The 25,721-nt window shown below is 41.4% G+C and overlaps 1 long non-coding RNA gene across 1 annotated transcript; it reads right to left on the bottom strand.

Moving 5' to 3' along the window:
* Nucleotides 1–7,223: 7,223 nt before the first annotated feature.
* LOC124883291 lies at nt 7,224–16,026 on the bottom strand. The gene is made up of 2 exons (XR_007042147.1): nt 14,016–16,026; nt 7,224–8,052 (listed from the first exon to the last, which is right to left on the bottom strand). It is a non-coding gene; the product is annotated as an uncharacterized LOC124883291 (long non-coding RNA).
* Nucleotides 16,027–25,721: the final 9,695 nt, after the last annotated feature.

Genomic DNA, 25,721 nt, shown 5'->3' with positions numbered 1-25,721 from the left:
CAGCAGACACATCTCTATTCAATTCAATTCAATTCAGTTTTATTTATATAGCGCCAATTCACAACACATGTTGTCTCAAGGCACTTCACAACAGTCAGGTGCATACATTCAAATTAGTCCTAACCATTGAACAGTGCAGTCAGATTCAGTTATTTATTCAAATTGGATAAAAACATTTTCTGTGTAAGGAAACCCAGCAGATTGCATCCAGTCAGTGACTTGTAGCATTCCCTCCTCCTGGATGAGCATGTGGACAGTCACTGGTGTTGACTTTGCAGCAATCCCTCATACTGAGCATGCATGTAGCGACAGTGGAGAGGAAAAACTCCCTTTTAACAGGAAGAAACCTCCAGCAGAACCAGGCTCAGTGTGAGCGGCCATCTGCCACGACCGACTGGGGGTTTGAGAGAACAGAGCAGAGATACAAAAAGAACAAAGAAGCACTGATCCAGGAGTACTTTCTATGGGAAGGAAAAGTAAATGTTAATGGATGTAGCTCCTTTAGTCGTTTCACCTAGAAAGAAAGAACAGATAAACTCTGAGCCGGTTTTCAAGGTTAGAGTCTGAAAAAGAGCACATATAATTAGTTACAGTAAAGCTCAGTCAATCGCCATGTCTAGGAGAGAGAAAGGGTTAGACACTAAAAGACAGGGCCATGTGGATCATCGGTAGAGGGTGAGCATTAAGTTGTTGCCAGCAGAAGCTCGGACGATGCCCCTCTCCAGAAAGGTGCCGAAATAACAGCAAGTAATGCAAAATTGGAGAGTAGCATGAGAATGTAGCGAAGAGGGTGGAAGTGGTCATTATGTACTCCAGCAGCCAAAGCCTATAGCAGCATAACTGCACAGATAGTTTCAGTTCAGATTGTTTAGTTAAACGGCGCTTATTTACAACAATGTCGTCACAAGGCACATCACAAAGGGTCCCACTGATGGTCATTGTTATTCTAAAAACCACAAGGATTGGGATACCTCCCTCTGTCAGACTGATTATAACCAATGGAAAAGAGAAGGGGTCATACAGGTAGCAGAAATGGAGGGTGTGTTTGCACTTCAACCATAACTGAAGATATATAATTCTGTAGACTACCTCTATGCAGACTAGGATCAAGCCTTCCTGCTATGTCAACTTTAACAAGTTTGGCTACCGTCTTATTGCCTTAAACAGACTCAGAAAGTCACAGTGTAGTGAATCTAAGTTAATTCTCACCTTAGGAATCATCGAGATGGAGTGCACCAAGAAAACACAGATCCTGATTTTTTGCTAGGTTTTTATTCAGAAACTGTCACCAGCCAAGAAGGAATGCTGGATGCTGTGCCACCACCATGGGTCAAAAAATGAGACTCATAGAAGCAGATTTTGAGACTGGGCTGCACAGTGTCACCATAACTGAGCTGGTTTAGGCTAAACCTGACTCCCCCTTACTCCATCCAACAGGGAGGGAGGAAGGCTCCCTTCCTGATAACCTAAGCCACTCTAACTATAAGCTTTATCAAAAAGGAAAGTTTTAAGCCTAGCCTTAAAAGTAGACAGGGTGTCTGCCTCACGGATTAAAAGAACTAGAACAACTGTTAAGAGGAGACTGTGTGAATCAGGCCTTCATGGTAAAATAGCTGCTAGGAAACCACTGCTGAGGACAGGCAACAAGCAGAAGAGACTTGTTTGAGCTAAATAACACAAGGAATGGACATTAGACCAGTGGAAATCTGTGCTTTGATCTGATGAGTCCAAGTTTGAGATCTTTGGTTCAAACCACCGTGTCTTTGTGCGGCGCAGAAGAGGTAAACGGATGGACTCTACATGCCTGGTTCCCACCGTGAAGCATGGAGGAGGAGGTGTGATGGTGTGGGGGTGCTTTGCTGGTGACACTGTTGGGGATTTATTCAAAATTGAAGACATACTGAACCAGCATGGCTACCACAGCATCTTGCAGCGGCATGCTATTCCATCCGGTTTGCGTTTAGTTGGACCATCATTTATTTTTCAACAGGACAATGACCCCAAACACACCTCCAGGCTGTGTAAGGGCTATTTGACCAAGAAGAAGAGTGATGGGGTGCTGCGCCAGATGACCTGGCCTCCACAGTCACCGGACCTGAACCCAATCGAGATGGTTTGGGGTGAGCTGGACCGCAGAATGAAGGCAAAAGGGCCAACAAGTGCTAAGCATCTCTGGGAACTCCTTCAAGACTGTTGGAAAACCATTTCAGGTGACTACCTCTTGAAGCTCATCAACAGAATGCCAAGAGTGTGCGGAGCAGTAATCAAAGCAAAAGGTGGCTACTTTGAAGAACCTAGAATATAAGACATATTTTCAATTGTTTCACACTTTTTTGTTCAGTATATAATTCCACATGTGTTAATTCATAGTTTTGATGCCTTCAGTGTGAAGCTACAATATTAATAGTCATGAAAATAAAGAAAACTCTTTGAATGAAAAGGTGTGTCCAAACGTTTATATATCTATATATACAGCGGTTGGACAATGAAACTGAAACACCTGTCATTTTAGTGTGGGAGGTTTCATGGCTAAATTGGACCAGCCTGGTAGCCAGTCTTCATTGATTGCGCATCACACAAGTAAGAGCAGAGTGTAAAGGTTCAATTAGCAGGGTAAGAGCACAGTTTTGCCCAAAATATTGAAATGCACACAACATTATGGGTGACATACCAGAGTTCAAAAGAGGACAAATTGTTGGTGCACGTCTTGCTGGCGCATCTGTGACCAAGACAGCAAGTCTTTGTGATGTATCAAGAGCCACGGTATCCAGGGTAATGTCAGCATACCACCAAGAAGGACGAACCACATCCAACAGGATTAACTGTGGACACAGAGGAAGCTGTCTGAAAGGGATGTTCGGGTGCTAACCCGGATTGTATCCAAAAAACATAAAGCCATGGTTGCCCAAAACACGGCAGAATTAAATGTGCACCTCAACTCTCCTGTTTCCACCAGAACTGTCCGTCGGGAGATCCACAGGGTCAATATACACGGCTGGGCTGCTATAGCCAAACCTTTGGTCACTCATGCCAATGCCAAACGTCGGTTTCAATGGTGCAAGGAGCACAAATCTTGGGCTGTGGACAATGTGAAACATGTATTGTTCTCTGATGAGTCCACCTTTACTGTTTTCCCCCACATCCGGGAGTGTTACGGTGTGGAGAAGCCCCAAAGAAGCGTACCACCCAGACTGTTGCATGCCCAGAGTGAAGCATGGGGGTGAATCAGTGATGGTTTGGGCTGCCATATCATGGCATTCCCTTGGCCCAATACTTGTGCTAGATGGGCGTGTCACTGCCAAGGACTACTGAACCATGCAATGTGGCTGGGTTGGACATCACGTCACCGAACCAAACCACTACCAACTGGGGCCGAAACAAGTCAGTATGCAGAGATTGCAGCAGTACTCATCACCCCCCAGCAGGCTACAGCCCTGGACATTAAACAACTGGTGATCTGCTCCGACTCCAACTATGCTCGGCACAGTTTCATCTCCCACCTCCCGGTGTGGAAAGAGAATGGAATGAAGAATGCCAGGAATAAAGAGGTAAAACATTCAGAACTCTTTCTGGCATGTGACCATCTCACCACAGAACAGGGGATGGTAGTGTACTGGAAAAGGTGAAGTGTCATTCCTGGACGTTGGGCCCAGACAAAAACGGAAATGATGAATCAGACCGTCTAGCCCGATTGGGAGCTGAAAGTGGAACCCCGTGGAGTTTCCAAAAAGAATGGCTTCCTCCCTCTCATACCCATGCCGTCTGTGCCGTTACTCGCCGACAAACGAAGGAGACGCGTGAAAACCCACAAAGCTCTGGGGAGATTCTCCACCTTGGACAAAAACCCAGTGATACGGACTTGGTAACTATGCAGGACCAAGACCCTAATCTCCACACCATCAGGGAGCTAGTGGCCAGCGGTGTGTCAGCTGAAACGTCGCCATTGGCGACGGGCGAGACCAAAGAACTGAGGACCCTCCGACGTAACCTGTCCCGCCTGAAGCTGGAGAAAGGTTTGTTAGTCTGCACCCACAACGGGCGCGGGACGCCCCGATGGGTGGTACCAACTGACCATAGAGGGTCATGTTAGCCTACGCTCATGACTCTGCTGTAGGGGTCACAGGGGTCTTAAAGCCACACTCCATACCCTCCAACAGGTGGCGTACTGGCCTTCGATGGCTCACGACACCCAAATCTACATCCAAGGATGTTTCACCTGCTGTCAGTTCCAACCATCCAAGACACTCGGTCGGGCTCCACTTCAGCGAAGGGGGGTTACATTCCCGTGGTCCCACCTGCAAATCGACTGGGTTGGACCAGTCCCCAAATTGACCAGAGGTAATAAATACCTCCTAACAGTGATGTGCCGTTTCACTAAGTGGGTTGAATGCTTACCTGCACCAAACGACACAGCTGTAACCACGGCTGTTCTTTTGCTGAACCATGTTTTCAGCCGGTGGGGTCTTCCCCTGTCGATTAACTCAGACAGAGGAACACATTTCACCTCAAGCGTCATGACAGCGCTTTTTGACATTCTGGGAGTGGAAGTAAAATTTCACATTCCCAACCACCCACAATCGTCGGGTCAGATAGAGCGAATGAACCGTACCATAGTGGCCGTGCTAAAGAAGTATGTTAGCAGCAACGGAAAAGACTGGGACATCAAACTCCCTTTGGTCCTGATGGCCATCCGGTCCACCCCCCAACGCTCTACAGGAGTAACACCCTTTGAGATGATAACTGGAAGGCAAATGACCCTCCCACTACATCTGCTGTACTATCCAGAAGATGTGAGTGTGACAACTGCCTACACACCACATCAATATGTCGCAGACTTGAAGGAGCACCTCAGATCCACATTCGCTTGGGCACAAACGAACCTGGAAGCCAGCGTAGAGGGCGCAAAAGTATATTATGACCGGAAAGGAGCCCACCGTGAATACGAAGTGGGCAAAAAAGTTTTCTACTTCAGATTTGCTCAACCAGCCGGGCGTTCCAGGAAATTTCTCCCAAAATGGGCCGGCCCCTTCGAAATTGTGGGAAAACTCTCACCAGTGGCCTACAGAATAAGGATCTCAAAATCCAAACAGGCCCCGGTGTACAAACGGGTTAATGCAAACCAGATCAAACCCTACAAAAGACTCTCCTCCACAGGAACAGGGCTCCCTTCCGGACAGGAGGGAGGAGAGGATAGTGCATAGGGTCGGCCAGATAGGTGCATGTTAAAATAAACCCACACTAACATGCACTAATCACTAACAACTCCACCCATAAAAATTCCCTTCTATAATCAAGATTTCTCTGTTGCAGGATGGAGGTCATCTGGATGATTGGCATTCTTGTTGGCTCCACACTTGCTCTACCAACCAGTGTAATAGAGATAGGACCCCCAACCGGCACAGTCCTGCAAGACACCACCGGGCTCCTTATTACACACTGTAAACTTCACACGCAGAGGGTTTTCGTACGTCTAGACCCATGGGACGTGTACCGCAAACACATCCGTCTTCCTCCACTGATGACTGAAGGAAGACCGCAGGGGACTCAAACCCCCGACACCATAGACCATGCCAAACAAACTACAATCTATATCCTCAAACAACTGCAGAAATTCATGGTCACCGAAGAGGACCTCAGTGGCAGTAAACACCCAAAGAGATTCCTAGGTGGACTGATAGCCTCAGCTGCGGCGCTGGGATCTTTGTTTTCCATTGGCCTTTCAGCAGCAAATTCCGTTAGCCTGAAAACTATTCAGAGGCATGTGCAAGAATTAGATGAAGAAATGTCGGAAATCCAACAGACTCCTCCTCCAACAGAGACTATTGGAAGTACAAACCAAGACCCTCCAGGGCACCTTGGTTACTATAAATTTACACCCCACTCTTATTAACAATACCCTGCATGCACTACAAACCTTCACAGAAGTGGTCAAGAATGATTTGATGTACACACAGGTTGTAAGAGATTTGATGCAAGACCTGATTAGGGAGGTTGGTTCATCGGTAGACAGCCTAACCAAAGGACGGATACTTACTTACCTAGTTCCGCTGGATTTAGTAGACAAAATCCTAAAGTCCACCACAACAGACACCTTGCAACCTCCACAAACACACCTAGCTTATAGCTTAGGCAGCACAATTCCAATTTTCTTCAATCCAGATAATTTAGACATAGGATTTATGCTCAAACTCCCTATCATCAAAAGAGCAAATGTATACAGGCTTAAAACAGTGTTAAATGTCGGGTTCTGGAAGGCGCATACACACGTACATCTGAAAACCCCATCACTCTTAGCTTACCACGAGGCCGACGCAAAACTTTACCTAATTCCCAATTTAGACTTGTGCACCAAAACCAAGGACCTCCATTGGGTTTGTCCAAGTAATCCTTTTATTAGAGATGTCACCGATTACATGTGTGGTTTAAGGGAGGGATCTCCTGAACAAAACTGTCAAGCTAAAGTAACTCTGAAGGACGTAGGAATAGAAACCAAGGTCGAACGTGTGGGCAATCGATGGCTTGTAAGCACACCAGTGACAGAAGCCCTGCTATCCTACGATCAGCATGACACAGTTACCCGAATAAAATGACCAAACCAAACGATATTCCTCTCCGTACCCCAAGGTGCACTCCTCCATCTTGGAGACATAATCCTTCATCATCTTAATCTCAATCGATATGATACAGAAATTGAAATTATGGATGCCTTCAAAGGATATAATTTCAGCATTGATGCTAGTATTGAAGAACAACTTGTAGTGGAAGGTACCAAACAAATTAAGTTCAGCCTCACCCCTGCAGAGTTAAGCTTCACACCTCTCCCTCAGTTCCCCAGGCGAACAGAATGGACAGAAACCCACACTATGACCGTTATGGTAGTTCTCCTTGTAATCGGGTAGGTCATGACGGCAGTAATGGCAATGGCAATTCCCTCACATTCATTCCCCCACGGTTCATAGCACCACCTTTGCCAATGACACAGCCAAGTTCCAGTGCCTAATGGAAGTTGGTTGGACGAATAAGCTATGAACCATGATTTAGTTATTTTATATATATATATATATATATATATATATATATATATATATATATATATATATATACGGTATCTTTTATTGTTGTTTCATTTTGTCTCAGGCTACCAAAAGCTGATGACCAAAAGAATGTAATGATGATATGAATGTATTGTTTTGTATTTTCTCATTGAACAACACAGAAAGGTATTAGTTAGTCAGAGTTTAGCCCTGCCCAGGCTAACTTCTATCCTGCCCAATCATAGGCTTTTGAGGAACACAGAGACATTTTGTTTTGTTTTACTTCACCACGGATCACTGAATGTTCAGCTAAGGACAGAATGGTCCCAGTAGCTTCAAAGACTGCCATTCATCTCACCCTTTGAACCTAGGGGGGAATGTTGGACCACTTGTTTGCTGAATATTGGACCATTTCCACGTTGCTGGACGCTACCAGGCCTTCCGATGTTTGCGGCCATTTTGTATCCCAGGACAGTCCATTACTACAAATCCCAGTGGCCACTGATAGGACGAGGGCGTTACAGCTCTAAGGCCACTACCAACTATATAACAGAGTATGAGTTAGCCCACCATTTGCTTTTCACGCTGGAAACCGGACCAGCAACTGAAGCGCATCATTCTGGAGAAGAGGTCCCACGTGGATTTAATTAATTCTCCATGTTGGCCAACGGAAAAGAAAAATTCATGAAAGAGGTTTCTGGAATAAGAAGGCCAGAAATTTCACTTTGCCGATTGAAGACATGAGTTTAACATGTAACATGTAACATGCCATTATAAGTTACTTATGGAGATCGTTCGTCTTCATAAGTAATCTATAAACAATTCTCCATGTTGTAGAATGAAACTGACAGGTTAAAGTTAGCCTACCTGCTAAAGTTCTCCGTATAGAGCTCCAGCTGTCATCTCCTCTCAGTTAGTTAGTTGGTCTGATTCACTCCGGAGCTCGTTCGGAGAGGCGTCCCGATCTCCGTCCGTTCTGCCGGGATGCAGGAGTTTAATTCCCCACCACATGTAGCATCTAGAGGTCATAGTTTAAAAAGACTCTTGTAAGCTGTTTGCGGGATGGTGGCTGCTGTGTCCTGATGCGTTTCTCCATCAGTAGTTGTTCATCAGGGGCTTCAGTGGTCTGCAGGCTCACCATCCATGCTTTAAAAGACTGGATTGTATTTCTACAAAGCGTTTTGTAGCCACAGGTATCATAGCTGCATGCTTCATTAAAATTCATCTGCTGGTAGATTATTGACATTGAAGTCTAAAGTGATTAAATACTTTTTTTATATCTGCAAACTTCAGCAGAGCCTCTTTTAGCAGCTCCTGAACATCATATGCAACAGTTTCCAGGTGGTTTTACTGATCTATATGGTGTTTACTTCAGTGATAAAACCTCAGTCAGTTCTATACAAAACACTTTTTACGTTAAGCAGCTACTGAAGCACTCATGTTTGAAAAATAACTATTTTCTGCTGTAGCATCTTTGAATAATGGATTTTCTTCTACTTAAAAATGGTGGCAGACTGACTGGCTGCAGCATCATGGACAGTGACACCAGCACTGGTCAGGGCCACAGTGGACTGGAAAGCTCCTTACAGTGCCAAGAACAGGTAATCAACTTTTTCATGTTCACTTTTCCACCATGAAAACACCATCTCCACGGAGATGCAACATCATGCTTTATTTCAGCAGGGAAAAGGTAGATGGAGTATCCTAAATGAAACCTGTTAGAGGGTGCAGGTGGAGGTTCACCTTCCAGCAGGACAACGGCCCTAAACATACAGCCAGAGCTACGATGGAATGATTTAGGTCAAAGCATATTTATGTGTTAGCATGGCCCAGTCAAAGTCCAGGCCTAAATACAAGTGAAAATATGTGGCAAGACTTGAGAACTGATCTTCAGAGATGATCTCCATCCAGTCTGACTGAGCTTAAGCTATTTTGAAAGAAGAATGAGCAAAAATGTACAAAAACGTATATAGATGGTTAAAGCTGCTGGAACTGCAGAGAAAGGTGGCTCTACATAATATTGACTAGGGAGTAGGGTTGAATATAAATCTCAGATTGTTTTGTTAAAAAATGTTATGAGTTTCCTTCTACTTCATAATTTTAAATGATTTTGTGTTGGTCTGTCACATGAAATGCCATTAAATATACATATACATGTGGGATATTGTTAGTCCATTATTTGGATGGGAATACAAATTATGGCAGACTGGCCCTGATATGTTTTGTATCCTGCTGTAGCTTTTGCATTTAAAAAGCTAACTGCTTCAAAATTTCAAGAGTAGTTCTTCATTATAAGAAGTGTTTATGATCCAAAAATCAAGAATGTGGTATACTGTTAGTCCATTTTTGGGAGGGGATACAAATTATGGCAGGGTCAGCCTGATATTTTTCATATCCCCCTGTAAATTTTACATTTCAAGAGATAACAGTTACAAAATTTATGGAGTACTTTTTCATTATAAGAAATGTTTATGATCCAAAAATCAAGAACATGGGACATTGTCAATCGATTTTTGGAAGGGGATACAAATTCTGGCAGGCTCAGCCGTTAAATTGATAACAATTATAATAATAATAATAATACATTTTATCTGGTTAGTGCTTTTCAAAGATCTCAAAGACACTTTACAGGAATCAAACAAAATTATAAGATCAAAACACTTAAGTACATCTTACTAGACATTAACAACACAGGATAAGCATTAGACAAAAAATCACACATTAAAAACATTTCTAAAAAGGTGAGTTTTAAGATGTGATTAGAATGTACATAAAACTGTACAATCAAGGATGTGGTTAGAGAGAGCACCTGAGGGTGGGAGCAGCTATGGAGAAGGCTCTGTCCCCCCAGGTCACAGTGGGGTGGTAGAGACAGCAGGTCGGCATCAGAGGAGCGGAGGCTGCGTGAAGGAATGTGATGGTGGAGCAGATTGATGAGGTAGCAAGGGCCTTGGTTATGAAGGGCTTTGTAAGTAAGAAGGAGAACTATGAAATGAATGTGTTGGGGGACAAGGAGCCAATGGAGCTTCTGGATAACTGGGGTGATGTAGTCAAGAGAGCGGGTGTAGGTGAGCAGCAGAGTTCTGTATGTTTTGGAGTTTATCAAGGACTTAGGATGATGAACCATAAAGAATGCTATTACAGTAGTCTCAAGGTGATGAAAGCATGAATGAGAATTATTGGAATGTACTGAATTGATTTGGTTACAAATTTCTTAATTTGAATTTGATGTGTTTGTCCCTTAAAGTACCTCGGCCGTTCTTGTGGCAGTGGTGAAGTAAACCAGTCCATAACAGGGTAACATTCCAATAAGATTACATGAATAGTTTTTAATAGGAAAAACCAGAGCACCCGGCGAAAACCCAAAGTGAGAGACTTTAAATATCAAAGGTAGGCTGGGATTTTACCCTCTGGATCTCTAACTTTGTCTAATACTGTAAAGTTAACATTTTTGTGAATTAAGATTGCTACTCCCCTTTGCTTAGAATTATAGCAGGCGGAAAACAGATTAGGAAACTCAGGTGATTTAAGATCATTTGCAGCTGTGGCAGTTTTATGAATCTCTTGTAATAAGACAACGTCTGCCTGTAGTCTTTTAAGCTGTAAACCAGTCCATTACAGGGTAACATTCCAATAAGATTGCATGAATGGTTTTTAATAGGAAAAACCGGAGCACCTGGCGAAAACCCAAAGGAGAGACTTTAAATATCAAAGCTAGGCTGGGATTTTTACCCTTGTTGCCCTGACCTAGAAAAATATTATGCTAATAGGAGTTATTCCTGAAATTTGTTTGGTCTATGTTATCAAATGGCAGATCATATCTACACGTATAAAAAGTTATTTTAGCTATTACTAAAATGTTAATGGTTTGGTTTGCAGAAGGATGCCAGAGATTGTGTATGTTTGTGGTCTGTAATCTACAGGGAGGAAGAAGATACTCTCTGCTTTCGGGAAAGATTCCTAAAAGGTTTTGTGATTGCTGAAAAGAACCTTTGAACTGCAGATTTCGGGGGTTTTATGTTAAAGTAACTTTTTAAAAATCTCAATACAGCACTCTTAAAAGGACGGCCAGCTTCTGACATCATAGCCTTCAACACTGCTTCAGTGGAGCCAAACTCGTTTTTTAGATCTTTGGTGATTTCTCTAACAAATTGTTTAGTGTTTTCATTGTATATATTGACAGTAAAGTCTTTTTCTACATTATCCACTCCTGACAGATGACACAGGATCATTCCCATCTCTTTGGATGTAAGGGGCCCTCCATTTTTCTTTGAACAGTTTAAAACTGCACTCATTACAAAAAATGTATTACCTTCCTCTAGTTCTGTGTTCTCAGAGACGTTACTTTCAATTGCCTCCTGATTTGACATGTTAGTTTGAATTTCATCATTACAACTGAAATAAATATTCCCTGATGCTGTAAACCCATCGCTGGTTGACATCTTTTTGAGAAATCTTTCACGTGTCCCAATCCAGGACTCAATGTCAGACGTTAAAGAGACTTGGTCTGCTTCATCAGATTTAGACTTGTCTGCTTCATCATATTTAGACTGGTCTGCTTCATCATATTTAGACTGGTCTGCTTCATCATATTTAGACTGGTCTGCTTCATCATATTTAGACTGGTCTGCTTCATCATATTTAGACTGGTCTGCTTCATCATATTTAGACTTGTCTGCTTCATCATATTTAGACTGGTCTGCTTCATCAGATTTAGACTGGTCTGCTTCATCATATTTAGACTGGTCTGCTTCATCATATTTAGACTGGTCTGCTTCATCATATTTAGACTGGTCTGCTTCATCATATTTAGACTGGTCTGCTTCATCATATTTAGACTGGTCTGCTTCATCATATTTAGACTTGTCTGCTTCATCATATTTAGACTTGTCTGCAAATTCCCTTGAAATATTTGGTTTACTGTCCTTTTCATTTTGTGGCTCACAGGGCTCTGGAGACTTTATTTGGGTCAATGTGACACATATTTGTTTAACCAGATTGTCGATTTCTGAGAGCACACTGGAAACTTTATCCTCTTCACTTATCTGATAGGTTTCCTCATTTTTTATCCAGAGAAAGATTCTTTGGAGAAATGCCCTTACCTCGTCTTCTGCTCTGGCATAGAAGACTTCAGGGCAAACTTGTATTTGGCTGGAAGCGTCCCTTATTTTCTTGCTAGAGATGACACAGTCTAAAAGACATTTTCCTTCTGGAGGAACAGGAATTTGATAATAATGGCTCCTCATGATATTAACATATAATGTATCTGTCAGTTCCTTTGCAAACTGTTTGATCTTGTCATTTCGAAATTGGTTTCCTGCACACAGGCTATCAATCTGAGGTTTGATAGACTGAAAATCCAGTTTAGGAATGTGGTCTGTCCCTGTGTAGTCTCGATGTTTTGGGCTTTCCTCATCTGATGAAACCTCAGGGATGCATCCAGGAAACATGAGGCACACAAGTCTGCTTGATCTACCTGGGTCATGTTTCAATTTGACCACCTTTGTGTCACTTGAATCCAATGATTTCTTCAACGAAGACACCATACTGGAAAACCGCTGCTTGACAAAGCTGGAAAATTCTGGTTTGCTGGTTATTTGTTGTCTTCCAGCTGGAGCGGGTTTGAGCTTTGATGAAAATAGGCTTCTGATATCACCAACAATTTTTTTCAAGTTAAAATGTGGCATGCATGAACTTTTCTCATATTTCTGTCTAACTGAACCTTCGGATTTGCAGAAATGAAGATCCTCAATGATAGTTTGGCTAATTGCTTCTACCACTTGAACTGCTGGGCAAAATTCTGTAACATCGTCTGCTTTTTTGGTATCGTATGAATCATGTGAATGTTTCTTTATTATTTCTGTAATTCCCTCACCAACTAAAGCCAGAAAAGAGGGAGATTTTACGACTGAAGAAACGCTTTTCGGTGAAAGTTCAAATGCAGTCTCTGGTTTTGGTGGAGGCACACTTGGGGCCCGCTTTTTCATGAATCTGCTCCAGTATCTGTCAGCACAACTTGTTCTGGCTCTGTTAAGATGTTTTCGGAGAAATTCAACTGCGTTGGAAACCATTCTGTTGAGATTTCTTAGGCTGGAAAAGCAGGCACTCACATACACGGCAGGTTCCACAGGATAAACGGGGGTCCTTATGATCACATTTGCAATAGAAGTTACTTTTTGAGAGACCTCCTTTTCCATCAATGAGTTTAACTCCTCCCCACTGTGACAAATTTTTGGTGAAACCTGGAGAGCGGTGGCCATTTCTGCTGTAATCAAACTGTTTAAATTCACCCTGATGTTTTCATCTGGGATTTCAGTCAGTGCACAGGCCTCCATAGTGTCTTCAATCATTGGAACCACGATTTTCAATGAATTTTCCACACATTGTTGAAAAATGTCGCTAAGTATGTCAGCCAGAACGCTTGTAATATGTGAATCCTTCAGACCTTGGGACAGCAAGGTCCACTGTGCTGGTGATAAAGTGTTCAAACGAGGTAGTATTATGTCCTCCACGTTGTCAATTGAGATGGAGATATTTCTCTTCATTTGCTTGTTGGACTGAGACATTTTTAAAAGCTTTTTTGGACCGAAAACTCAAAAAAGGACGATCTGATTTCCTACTCTTCTTGAAGTGATGTTTACTCAGAATGAAAAGATATTTAACGTAGAGTGCCTATGATGCGTCACATTCCGTTACGTCACAAGACGCGTGCGTATTAGACATGACTGGTAAGCGAATTCTCTCGAGAGAACATCCAACAGAAGATCAACGCGTCGGCTGTCACGTGCTCCACATAGCTCTGTAGCCTTAGAAACCCCCCGGAAGTAGTTGACCGTCAACTAGGCTGCATCTCACCAAAAGTTGTAATTTAAGGTTATTTGTGATTAGCTAGTTACTTATGTAGCTCGTTCGTCTTCATAAGTAATCTATAAACAATTCTCCATGTTGTAGAATGAAACTGACAGGTTAAAGTTAGCCTACCTGCTAAAGTTCTCCGTATTGAGCTCCAGCTGTCATCTCCTCTCAGTTAGTTAGTTGGTCTGATTCACTCCGGAGTCGTTCGGAGAGGCGTCCTGATCTTCGTCCGTTCTGCCGGGATGCAGGAGTTTAATTCCCCACCACATGTAGCCTCTAGAGGTCATAGTTTAAAAAGACTCTTGTAAGCTGTTTGCGGGATGGTGGCTGCTGTGTCCAGATGCGTTTCTCCATCAGTAGCTGTTCATCAGGGGCTTCAGTGGTCTGCAGGCTCGCCATCCATGCTTTAAAAGACTGGATTGTATTTCTACAAAGCGTTTTGTAGCCACAGGTATCATAGCTGCATGCTTCATTAAAATTCATCTGCTGGTAGATTATTGACATTGAAGTCTAAAGTGATTAAATACATTTTTTATATCTGCAAACTTCAGCAGAGCCTCTTTTAGCAGCTCCTGAACATCATATGCAACAGTTTCCAGGTGGTTTTACTGATCTATATGGTGTTTACTTCAGTGATAAACCTCAGTCAGTTCTATACAAAACACTTTTTACGTTAAGCAGCTACTGAAGCACTCATGTTTGAAAAATAACTATTTTCTGCTGTAGCATCTTTGAATAATGGATTTCTTCTACTTAAAAATGGTGGCAGACTAGCTGGCTGCATCATCATGGACAGTGACACCAGCACTGGTCAGGGCCACAGTGGACTGGAAAGCTCCTTACAGTGCCAAGAACAGGTAATCAACTTTTTCATGTTCACTTTTCCACCATGAAAACACCATCTCCATGGAGATGCAACATCATGCTTTATTTCAGAAGGGAAAAGGTAGATGGAGTATCCTAGATGAAACCTGTTAGAGGCTGCAGGTGGAGGTTCACCTTCCAGCAGGACAACAGCCCTAAACATACAGCCAATGATTTCGGTCAACGCAATATTTATGTGTTAGCATGGCCCGGTCAAAGTCCAGGCCTAAATACAAGTGAAAATATGTGGCAAGACTTGAGAACTGATCTTCAGAGATGATCTCCATCCAGTCTGACTGAGCTTAAGCTATTTTGAAAGAAGAATGAGCAAAAATGTCAAAAAAGTATATAGATGGTTAAAGCTGCTGGAACTGCAGAGAAAGGTGGCTCTACATAGTATTGACTAAGGAGTAGGGTTGAATATAAATCTCAGATTGTTTTGTTAAAAAATGTTATGAGTTTCCTTCTACTTCATCATTTTAAATGATTTTATGTTGGTCTGTCACATGAAATGCCTTTAAATGTTTGTGGTTGGAAATGACACAATATAAAGGGGTGTGAATAGTTTTGCAAGACACAGTTTTTCCTGTTTTCCTCCATGGGTGAGCTGATTATTTGGCAGGTGCTCTTCCAAGGCCGTTAGCTGGGAGGCCGCTTGATGTGATCGAGGTTAGAATGGTCATTGTCTGATGCACCAGCCTGTAATGGGCAGGAAGAGGGTGACAGGACCAGAGGGGTAAGCAGGGAGGCCTGTAAGGTAAGGTAAGTTTATTTATATAGCGCTTTTCAGTAACGAGACACTCAAAGCGCTGTACATACAATTACAATACAATCACAAAGAACACAGAAAAACAAATCAAATGCTAAGAAATCTAAAAATCTATGAATCCTTCTGAGAAATCTAAAAATCTCTGTAGAAGCAAAATCCTTGTGGACTGGGCAATAGAGACAATGAAATCATTGATCTGCATGCCCGTGTCTCTTATTTTCTGTCTAGTCCCTCATAGGTTTTGTGACAGATTGTACAGTCCATGATCTCACTGAAAGCTGCCAACAGCAGCCCAACTCCCAGTTAGGACGCTTAAAGTAGCTGATCCAAGTCTTTTAAATTAAAATTCCACAAGGATGTTTAAGTCGACAGATAAAAACAAACAACTCTGGATGACTTTCAACTTTCTGCTTTTAATAGTGCCAATTCACAACACATGTCGTCTCAAGGCACTTCACAAAGGGAATGGTATGGGGTTGTTGGGGAGGTTAGATTAAACTACTGTTTGAGTTTGGCCATTTTAGAATGGGCTATGTGTAGGCGTACTAAGTAAAATAATACACTGATATAGTGTGTCCATGTAGAGCCCACTGGTGGTCATTGTTATACTAAAAACCACAAGGACTGGGGGAACCTCTCTCTGTCAGACTGATTATAACTATTGGAAAAGAGAAGGGGTTGCACAGGTAGCAGAAATGGAGGGTGTGTTTGCATTTCAACCATAACTGAGCCGGTTTAGGCTAAACTTGACCCCAAACTTACTCCATCCAGCAGGGAGGGAGGAAAGCAGAGTTAAAAATAATTGTGTGTTGTTTCCCATTGCATTGTGTGAAAGATCTGTAACTGTAAAATGGGCTAAGTCAGTTCAATCGAATCATATACAGGTCCTTCTCAAAATATTAGCATATTGTGATAAAGTTAATCATTTTCCATAATGTAATGATGAAAATTTAACATTCATATATTTTAGATTCATTGCACACTAACTGAAATATTTCAGGTCTTTTATTGTCTTAATACGGATGATTTTGGCATACAGCTCATGAAAACCCAAAATATCTATCTCACAAAATTAGCATATCATTAAAAGGGTCTCTAAACGAGCTATGAACCTAATCATCTGAATCAACGAGTTAACTCTAAACACCTGCAAAAGATTCCTGAGGCCTTTAAAACTCCCAGCCTGGTTCATCACTCAAAACCCCAATCATGGGTAAGACTGCCAACCTGACTGCTGTCCAGAAGGCCACTATTGACACCCTCAAGCAAGAGGGTAAGACACAGAAAGAAATTTCTGAACGAATAGGCTGCTCCCAGAGTGCTGTATCAAGGCACCTCAGTGGGAAGTCTGTAGGGAGAAAAAAGTGTGGCAGAAAACGCTGCACAACGAGAAGAGGTGACCGGACCCTGAGGAAGATTGTGGAGAAGGGCCGATTCCAGACCTTGGGGGACCTGCGGAAGCAGTGGACTGAGTCTGGAGTAGAAACATCCAGAGCCACCGTGCACAGGCGTGTGCAGGAAATGGGCTACAGGTGCTGCATTCCCCAGGTCAAGCCACTTTTGAACCAGAAACAGTGGCAGAAGCGCCTGACCTGGGCTACAAAGAAGCAGCACTGGACTGTTGCTCAGTGGTCCAAAGTACTTTTTTCGGATGAAAGCAAATTCTGCATGTCATTCGGAAATCAAGGTGCCAGAATCTGGAGGAAGACTGGGGAGAAGGAAATGCCAAAATGCCAGAAGTCCAGTGTCAAGTACCCACAGTCAGTGATGGTCTGAGGTGCCGTGTCAGCTGCTGGTGTTGGTCCACTGTGTTTTATCAAGGGCAGGGTCAATGCAGCTAGCTATCAGGAGATTTTGGAGCACTTCATGCTTCCATCTGCTGAAAAGCTTTATGGAGATGAAGATTTCATTTTTCAGCACGACCTGGCACCTGCTCACAGTGCCAAAACCACTGGTAAATGGTTTACTGACCATGGTATCACTGTGCTCAATTGACCTGCCAACTCTCCTGACCTGAACCCCATAGAGAATCTGTGGGATATTGTGAAGAGAACGTTGAGAGACTCAAGACCCAACACTCTGGATGAGCTAAAGGCCGCTATCGAAGCATCCTGGGCCTCCATAAGACCTCAGCAGTGCCACAGGCTGATTGCCTCCATGCCACGCCGCATTGAAGCAGTCATTTCTGCCAAAGGATTCCCAACCAAGTATTGAGTGCATAACTGTACATGATTATTTGAAGGTTGACGTTTTTTGTATTAAAAACACTTTTCTTTTATTGGTCGGATGAAATATGCTAATTTTGTGAGATAGGAATTTTGGGTTTTCATGAGCTGTATGCCAAAATCATCCATATTAAGACAATAAAAGACCTGAAATATTTCAGTTAGTGTGCAATGAATCTAAAATATATGAATGTTAAATTTTCATCATGACATTATGGAAAATAATGAACTTTATCACAATATGCAAATATTTTGAGAAGGACCTGTAGATTTCAGGTCAGGCACATGCATTCCAATTAATAACTAACTATCAAACAGTTCAGTCAGATTCAGTTATTTATTCAAATAGGATAAAAAGTTTTTCTATCTAAGGAAACCCAGAAGATTGCATCCAGTCAGTGACTTGCAGCATTCACTCCTCCTGGATGAGCATGTAGAGACAGTGGACAGTCACTGGCGTTGACTTTGCAGCAATCCCTCATACTGAACATGCATGTAGCGACAGTGGAGAGGAAAAACTCCCTTTTAACAGGAAGAAACATCCAGCAGAACCAGGCTCAGTGTGAGCGGCCGTCTGCCCCGACAGACTGGGGGTTTGAGAGAACAGAGCAGAGAAGGAAAAAGAACACAAAAGCAGAACACATAAGCACTGATCCAGGAGTACTTTCTATGGGGAAGGAAAAGTAAATGTTAGTAGATGTAGCTCCTTTAGTTGTTTCATCTAGAAAGAAAGAACAGATAAACTGTGAGGCAGTTTTCAAGGATAGAGTCTGAAAGAGAGCACATATAATTAGTTACAGTAAACGCTCAATCAATTGCTTTATCTAGGAGAGATATATTACTCAGCATTGGGGGAATACAGAATAACCGTCATGTTGGTGTGCCCGCTGAGACTCACAAACTCAACAACACGCAGCTGTTCTGTTCTGTATATTTCTGCCGTCTTTTTAAGGAGAAATATTATTGTGAGATCCAAGAGCAGCTCATTCTACACAGATGTTGCGGCCTTCTATTTATACTTTCGGAACGGCGTCGACGAATTCGTGCTACGAGCAAGAGACGCCTTTCTCTCCCACAACGTGTTGGTAAGCAACGCCCAGCTGGAAAGGTATGTTTTTGTAACTTTTGTTAGGAATAACCTTTATTAATATGACACATAGCTGTTTATCCCTTTTATGCCATAGTGATATAAAGTATAAGTTCTAATGTTTCCCTTTTGTTAGAATAGGATAAGAATGCTCATCAATGACCTTAGGCTGGGGGCACTGGGGTTGATATTGGAGCAGCTGGTAACTGGTTTTAGAAAGCCACAGCACACTTAGATTAAGTATGGACACCCGCTACTACACAATCTAACAGATAGACACCACAATGATGACACATAGTCTACTGATAATCACTGAGGGAGTGCACATCCATTGCATTGGATTGCCAGATATAAAACTACATGTGACCTTCAATCGGGGCTCTTCGTCATCCTCTAACAGACGGCGACGGTCCGAGACGGAAGCCACAGCGCTGATCTCTGTAAACATTCCTCTGCCTTAACTTAGATTAAACAAGCTAAAAGTTAGAAACTGTTTGAGATTCATCATTTAAGAGTCTTTAGATAGAGTGTGTGATTGCTTCTGGGGACTAAGGACCGGGGGAGCTCTGAGGCGTCTGACCACCAACAGGGTGCGGTAGCTCAGAGAAATTGGTGTTCCCGCCCACGCCCCGGAAACAAAACCACTTTTTGATAGGATTATTGCCACGAAAGGACAATTGCCTCACAGCAGCACTCTGGCTGTGTTGTTAGTTCTGAGTGAACAGTTTTTGTAATTCTTGGAGGCAGAGAAATGGTTCAGAATAATTGTTGCGTACGCATTAATAAGTGATAAGACGTGTTAATAAGCGTTGCGGCTTTAATGGTGAGAGCCCGGGAAGAACTGTACAATCTTCTAAAAGATAGCTAAAGTCTATGGGTGTAGGTTTCGAGTTCCTTTATTGTATGTGTTGAGGTAAAATAATGCTATCACTGATATTCTTGCGGCCTCAACCTCTCCCAGTCTGGATGTCGTGAGAAAGAACAGATGAAGAGCAGGAAATTAAGATTAATGCAAGTTTAATCTGGAAGATAATAAGTCCAATGATTTCTAATGCAAAATGAATACATACACAATAACACAAAGAAAGAAAATTACATAAGGGCCCTTACGGAGAGAGATCGCAGATTTCAGCAAAGCATGGCTGTCTTTACCCCGATGTCTCTGTCATTACAAGTTCCAGTACATCTTTATACTGTTGACCTCAAAGCTTACTGACTGTGCCTTCCCCTTTTGCCGTCTGGTGCTGTCAATCAGCAAAGCTCCCTTGTGGTGTCTATACCATGCCCAAAAGTTGACCTTTATTGCTTCATTGTCCCTACAGCCAGCTTTTACTGCTTGCAGCTGTTGAGAACTTTCTAACCTCTGTTTCACCCTTGTGCCATCCTGACCCCTGCTGTGATCTGTGATCTCTCCTCAAGGCTCACTCATGTTAAATCTCAGTTTAATGTTCTCACATGCAAACTAAACTAATAGCATGAAATTACATGATTTTAATTCTCAACATATGCAAGGGAAGATCGGTTTCCCTCGCACACAATATAAAAGCTTTCTCCCTGAATGAGGCACGCAAAAACCTGGTTAAATACTACCGAGGGAAGTATTAGGTTTCAATAGCCCCTTGGACTTCTTAAAAGTCCTTAACGCTGCTTACTTCCTTGTGAGTATCTCCACGCAGAGATAGATGCGCATCCTCGTGTTGGACCACTTGTTGCTGAATATTGGACTACTTGCACAGGCACCAGGCCTCCTGGTGCTTTCGGCCATTTTGTATCCAGGACATGGCGGCTGATATGACACGCCCCAAGTCTGACGTCACAGGGCGCTATATATGGAGGCCTCCATGTTGAAAACTCCGCCTTCAGCTGGAAATCTTGACACGGTTACCACGCAAATGAAGCATCCTCTGGAGAAGAAGAGATCCCACGTGGAGTCTTCATTTACTCTCTCTCGTTGGCCAACGAACAAGTCATAACTGAGTTTTCTGGACTAGGAAGGCCAGAAATTTCACTTTGCCGATCGAAGACGTGAGTTTAACACGTAACTAAAAACACAGAGTTCGAGGAAACGAACCCCCACCGTGTTTCATCCCTAGTCGACTGCTGATGGTCAGATCCTATTTTTCCTTTTCGTCAAGAAGGCCAAGGACGGGACTGACCGCTCTCTTGGAGTGTAACTGCGGACGCGCAACAACGCTTCAAACCTCTTCTAAACGGATACGTTTTTCCACAAGACTCAGTTACAGTAAAATGTAATTGAACTAGATTTTAAAAATGGTATCTATGTTTCAGATTTAGTTCTTACTACATTTGCAATTTAATGAACACAATACTCTGACCCTTCTTGAATCCTACACATAAACAGAGACCAATCGAGGTATGGAAAGACAGTAAAACAAGCACTAGAACTAATGAAATTAGCACTTAGCATTATTAGAATAATAGCAACTAATAAAATCTAGTGACCCCATCCTTAAATATAATAAGGACTTACTGCATTAGAAAATATATCTAAATAAAGCTAGATTAGAATAGAACATTTAGAGCCGTTATAATCTTGCTAATGAATACCACAAAAGAGAGAGAGACAAGAGAGCAGCTTTATCATGGCCAAACAGAAACATTTGCAGAGGAGATACAATGTCCTTCGACCTGATTTTGACTTTATTTAACCCTATCATGGCCCATATTATGTATGGAAAGAAATAAAAGGTATAATTGGCAGCACTGACACCTGATTATTTCAAGGGTAACCCCTTGAAATGTACCATCTCATTTTTGAAAGGGTCCTTGCAGAACAGAAGATAAACAACAATAATACAAATCAAACAAATGTGAAAAAAATCCCACAGAAATACCCACAACATTCTCAAGAATACACACGCACACAAACACACACTCTCATAACCACATAGTCACACACAACCACAATCACAACCACCAGCATAGCAACTGCATGGCACGTACACTTAACATCAAGACACAAAATAAGACAACACATACAGATGCAGAGTTCAGGCGCATATCTCTGTGAGGATTAAGTCCAGAATAAATGAACCTTTACTCTTACTGAAAGCAAGAAAAAGATGTTTTAAAATAAAGTACATAAAGGCAACTTAGAAATATGAATAGCAGTGAAACAGCTAAGTAACTGAGGCAAAGTATCCCAAGCTGATGAAGCTTTAAACTGAAATGCAAAGTGGGTTATTATTGTTTTGAGATGCTGAAGGCTGTTGATACAGCGTGTCACGGAGGTTCATGGCATGACATGGTTTTTTTTTTTCTGTGTAACCTTAGAAAATATTTTACTCTTTTTAACAGCAGAACAAACAGAGTGAGGGGATTAATCGATAGGCTTACAGTTAGATACAGACGCAGAGCTGACACCGCAGAAATAGCCAGAGTGAAACAAAAAGAGGAATAACCATTTGAAGAATAAAGGATTAGACTGACAAAAGTGTTTAAAATACATAGTGGTCTACAAGAAGACAAGCAAGGAGCTTATTGACAGCAGTTAAAAAATGCACTACATGCTGGTTCCAGGGATGCAATTAATACCTGGGTAAGGAGATATTTTATAGGGTTCCCCACAGCAAATCTAGAAGACTATGTAAATCATGCCCTCCATGCAGAAAAAGTTATGAAGGAAAAATAAATAAATAAATAAATAGGCAACACCTTTTTTTCAGCAAGAAGAAGAAGAGCAGATTTATTATTAAAACAACAGAAGAAGAGAAACATTTAGAGGCAGAGGACAAAAACTGCAGGGGTCAGAGAGGAGTGAGCAGAGGAGATTACAGACAATGCACATCAGGGTGTTGTTAAAAAAGGAGTAGGACCACCTTATTACCACTATTAACTGGATGTTCTGAATAAGCCACCCCTAGACGTAGGGACAGCTTTACTAACAGAAAGAAGAAATGTCATCACTCAACTATAAGATCAGATGACACCAGATGATCTACATATTACCATGTGGTATAAAAATACTCCTGGACAGGATAAAATTTATGAAGAAGTATTAAATAAAGTAACCCCTATAAAAGTCATGGTAACTTATGTTTATACAGAAAGGAAGAGTACGTCAGTTGCTGAAGTAGTGTTAGAGGAAGACACTAGGAAGCTCTGCAACATGTGGTCACCTCCACAACTATCTTTATTCAAGGATAAAGACGTCAAGTAGCATGATATGGGAAGAATAGTGCAGAGGGGAAAAGATGTCACAGACTGGTTTGTAACAATAATGAATACAAAACCTAGTGAATCCACAGGATTAATTAGAGAATTATTATTTTGGACAGTGACATTTGCATACAAAACAACAATGAGAAATATTCCTTACTGAATAGAAGGAACAGTTTTTGAATGAAGTCCCTGATAAATTATGGTCAAAAGACCCTACTGATGTGGGTTTAGTAAAGGAGCGTTACCTGTTCATATTAGAGCAAAAACAGAATACAGGCCCAGTGTAAAACAATACCCTTTGAAACATGATGCTCGTGAAGGAATAAAACCAGTAATAAAGGATTTAATAACTGCAGGGGTGATAATAAAATGTGAGGATTCACCATGTAACACCCCCATTTTTCCAGTTAAAAAACAACAAGCTCCATCAACAGGAAAGATAGGCAGTTTTGGTTTGCATTTACCTTTGAGGGACAAAGATATACTTATACCAGACTACCTCAAGCCTACTGTGAAAGTCCAACTATATACTTTCAGGAAATGAGTGCAAGTATGGCCAAGTTTGACCCTCCAGGAGGTAGTCAGGGTTGATTATATGTTGATGATGTGCTATTAGCCTCTCCTGATGAGGAGACTTGTAAAAATGATACAATAGCATTATTAAAACATTTAGCAGAAGAGGGACACGAAGTCAGTAAAAAGAAACTTCAATTGTGTAAAAATGAGGTTAAATACTTAGGTCATAATTTTAGCGCAGGGGGACGCACAATTGTAGAAGAAAGAAAGACTGCAATATTACAAGTTCTAAAACCAGTAACAAAAAAGCAAATGATGTCCTTCCTTGGACTAACTAATTATTGTAGAAACTGGGTGCCAAATTATGCAGAAATAGTAGCTCCATTAAACAAATTAATGTATGAGGAAGAGCTGAAAATGACGTCTAAATTGAAATGGAGTGTAGAAGCTGAAGAAGCATTTACCAACATAAAACAAGTTCTAATTTCCAGTACTGCTTTAGCATTACCAGATTATAGTAAACCGTTTGTTCAGATGGTAGATTGCAAGGGACATTTTATGACTTCAGTTCTGGTTCAACAACATGGAGATAAAATGAAAATAATAGCCTATTTCTTTTCAAAACTAGATTGTGTTGCGTATGCGCAACTATATTGTGTGAGAGCTGTAATTGCAACCTAAAATGACAGTTGCATTGCTACAGTTGGTGTTGTTTCACCTTTTAACCTTAAGAGTTTCCCATGCAGTTTCAGCATTAATACTGCAGAATTAGGAAAAAAAAGAAGAAAGAAAAAATTAGAAGTGATTTGCAGGATCACGGAATAGTTTATGTGAATGATTTCTCTAAAAAGATGAGAGGGAGAAGACACAAACAGGATATGCGTTGGTGACAATGGATATAGTGTTAGAAAAGATGCAACAGAGCTCACTACAGGAGATAGAAATGTGGAAGGAACATGGAGCTGCATTAAAAGATGAAAACTATATATGACCAGATAATAAACCTGTCCTACCACAGAACCTATAAATGGAAGCAATATTTGAGCCATCGTGTTTCACAATGTCTCAACAGGGGGGAATAGTAGGACAGATATATTAATATTATATAACATTGATTAAATTCTAAAAATTCTTATTAAAAAAAGTTTTGTAAAACATGTTTAGCATGTGTAAAACATTATCCACAAGGGAATTTAAGACAACGAAGGGGACAATTTGCAAAACTAAGATACCCTTTTCAAACAATTCATATGGATTTTATTGAGTTAGATCACAGTGAAGTGAAAAAAGTTTTGTTTAGTCATTATAGATGCATTTTCTAAACGGATAGAACTATTTCCAACTAAACATTACAAGCACCTCAGGTTTAACACCCTATGAAATGTTATTTGGAAGACCATACAGATTACCACAGTTAAAAAATAAGTGGGAGTTAGATGAAGAAGCTAACCTAGTTGATTATATGAGGAGTATGTTAGAAAAGCAACAGAAATAAATTTAAACTAATGAGAAATGTTCTATTTCCCAGCAGGAAAACTAACTAGTGAAACCAGGAGACTGGGTGTTAATAAGGAGTGTAAAGAAGAAGCATTGGTATTCACCTAAGTGGGAGGATCCATATTAGTTATTATTAACCACTGCAAGGGCAGTAAAATAACTGAGAGATCAACCTGGATTCACCTTATGAATTGTAAAAAGATAATTTCGGTTGAAAGCTCCGTCAGGGGAAGTGATTTATAGACTGATAATAGGGTGGACCCAGACATTTAGAGGCTGGAGAGACCCGAAAGTCAGTGAAGACAATTAAGACACTGGAACCATTTAGAGGAGTAAAAAATTTCAGCCAAAATGATTTCTAGATGGATGAACAATGCTTTCCGATGCTAGGTGGTTATATATTTCTTTTCTTATATTGATTTTTATTTTTCTGGTATTTCTGGAAACCAGTCAAGATGAATTAGAATGTAACAACATCTGTTATGAGTTATATGGAACAAGTAGCGCTAAATCAAGGTAGGCAAGATAACCTAACTATGTGTACTAAACAAACTTCTTATACTTATGGTATTCAAGTGTGCGTGAAATCTAAAACCATAGCTGTGGTGCTGATCCCACTCATTAGCTTGACCAAATGAGGAAGGAAAGGACAGGATTATAGAAGTTATAAATGGTACTTAACTAATGATAGA

This window comes from Girardinichthys multiradiatus, chromosome 17 (genome assembly GCF_021462225.1).
Source record: "Girardinichthys multiradiatus isolate DD_20200921_A chromosome 17, DD_fGirMul_XY1, whole genome shotgun sequence".
Classification (NCBI taxonomy): Eukaryota; Metazoa; Chordata; class Actinopteri; order Cyprinodontiformes; family Goodeidae; genus Girardinichthys; species Girardinichthys multiradiatus.
The sequence above is the reverse complement of the archived record's forward strand: the minus strand, read 5'-3'. Positions and strand labels throughout refer to the sequence as shown.